At 38.9% G+C, this 2,386-nt stretch overlaps 1 long non-coding RNA gene across 2 annotated transcripts in view; it reads right to left on the bottom strand.

Moving 5' to 3' along the window:
- Window positions 1–2,351, bottom strand: part of LOC102004017 — a 37,523-nt gene extending 35,172 nt beyond the window's left edge. For both annotated transcript variants that reach the window (XR_262282.1, XR_001235489.1), the window contains exon 1: window positions 211–2,351. This is a non-coding gene — a long non-coding RNA (uncharacterized LOC102004017). The remainder of the gene's footprint in view (window positions 1–210) is intronic.
- Window positions 2,352–2,386: the final 35 nt, after the last annotated feature.

Here is a 2,386-nt window from a genome sequence, read left to right as displayed (position 1 = left end):
AAGAAAGAGGAGGCTTGCTACTTGCTGCTTCCTGCCTGTGTACCATGACTATTTCTCTTCTGTGGTGCTTCTTTCCCATGCCACCCTGCCTTGGAGACAGGCTACTCTGGACTAGAACCTCTAAAAACTACCAGGCAAAATGGGTATTAACTTGTGGATGTTGGCATTTTGTCTCAACAATGAGAAAAGCAACTAAGATAGTCACGTTACCTGGCAAATGGTGATGGATAGCCAACATGTACAATTATGCTCTGGAGGTGGTTGGAAATTAGATGCATCCTTGCCTCCCTGGAAGACAGCATATAATCACACTGTGAGCTGCCTGAGAGAAAACCGTGGCAAAATTGTGGCAGCGTTTCATAGCTGGGAGTGGTGTCTGCCTAATAGCAGCACAAAACCAGCACCTCCTGACTATATGCACAAGTAACTGAGTTCTGGTGACAAACTGAAAGGAACTTTAAGCTCCAGATGAGAGCTTCAGTCTAGCAATTTCTTTGATGCCACACAACCTCTTGGGCCCAAGATTCAACTTGCCTGATTCTAGATCTACGGGAGTCATAAAATAATAAATACATATTGTCTTAAGAAGCAAAATTCGTGATAATTTGATGTTCAGCAACAGAAAATTAATGCTGTAAGCATATATATGCTTATTTATATATGCTTATATACACATGTACACAAGAATAACAGACATCAATCAGCATGTTTGGCTTCAATAGATAATTACAGTATAGCTGTGACAAATAATGCAATTAAGGAAAGGACAATGAAGCACATCTTTGGATACCCAACCAGCAGTTCTTCTCCCTCCTTCCTTGCTAACAAAGACCTGATTTTTTCAACATGTGTCTGTGTCCTGCAGAGAAAAATGCAAAAGCTGCAGCAGGTAGCTTCACCTTGGTCTGAGTCAACCACAAGTGTGAGCATGGGATGAAACTCAACATTGAGACAGGAAAGAAATTCTTACAAAAAGTTCTCACTGTTAAAAAGTCACACACAAGAGAAAGCTTTCTTTTCTATTTCTACAGCTTGCAGAGGTGTGGTGACTGCAGTTGCCTCTGCTGTACTGGGTTAAGAGAAATATGAAAACAATACAAAATGCTGAACACAGCAGAACAGGAAAAGAAAAAATGAAACTATGACCTTGATGATGTCATTGACCCCCTTAATTAAAAAAACATGAAGTCACCCTACTATAAGACCTTTTGTTGTTTGTGTTAATAAATAATAAATTAAGCTATTTTAGCTGTGTTTTCTGTTATTTGCTGCCAAAGACATTCTAATTTAAGATTTTGTGCAGAAATGTGCACCGTGTGTGAAGGAGCAACTACCTGATTAGGGCTTATTATCAAGAGGTTAAAGTTGTCAAAACTCTCCTTTTCTCTTGACACATTTCAGACCCAACCTAAATAACATGAAGCTGATATTTGACTAGAGTGATGGAACTGTAGTATTTAACCCCTGTGAAAGGTCAGATCATGCTTGATGCTGTCATACATATTTTGTACTAATTTCCAATTAATAGCCCTTCAGTGTAGACATAAACTTCCATGGGGTCAGTCAGAATCTATGGCTTGTCACAAAAGAGCCTCACTCTCTTCTCTGAAGAATCCTTCCTTTTCTTCCAGTCATTGAAATCTGATTCTCTCCTACAGACAGCATTTCCCTTTCTCCCTTTCTCCCTTCTCAAGCTTTACAAATAACTGGATGGGGAGCAGCTGTCTAGTTTGACCTCTGGTATGCTCCCTGCTTACAAACCCATGAGACTGCATCTCTCACTGCTGTTTTTCCTGTTTCCTACCAACTTCTAGGTTTCCTCTTCTCATGGCTCACTATCATGCCAAAGCTCCCCTGTCTTAGTTCATCATTTCAGTAAGCACTTAGGCAATTCTTCAGTTCTCTAACTCTGCTTGAATTCTCTCTCAGTTTATTCTCTTCTTTATCTCAGTGATTTCCTTTCATGGCCCTACTTCAGCCCATATCATCAATAACCCCTTCACAAACTCTATCTAATGAATCTCCAACCCTGAGTTCTATCTCTTTCCAATTCACTTTTAGCACTCTAATATCAACAATCTTTTTATCCTACTGAGAATTTCAATCCATTGATCATATAATTTTCACTCTCTCACACTAACCTGATCTCTTCTTTCCTTACCTGGATAAAATCTCATAGGGAAACACTTTAATCACTCTCTAATGCAGATCCTCAATTTTCTTGCTGTTTACTATTTCTTGGACTTAGCTGACAACACTACATACCTAGACAATATCAAACATCTCAATCTTTTGCACCCATATAACAAAAGAAAATAACAGAAAAAATCCCAATCATAATACTTGGTACCACTTTGAATTAATGACTATAAACCACAAGTGTGCT

Source organism: Chinchilla lanigera, unplaced genomic scaffold (genome assembly GCF_000276665.1).
Source record: "Chinchilla lanigera isolate Chin_1 unplaced genomic scaffold, ChiLan1.0 scaffold00043, whole genome shotgun sequence".
NCBI classification, from domain to species: domain Eukaryota; kingdom Metazoa; phylum Chordata; class Mammalia; order Rodentia; family Chinchillidae; genus Chinchilla; species Chinchilla lanigera.
The sequence above is the reverse complement of the archived record's forward strand: the minus strand, read 5'-3'. Positions and strand labels throughout refer to the sequence as shown.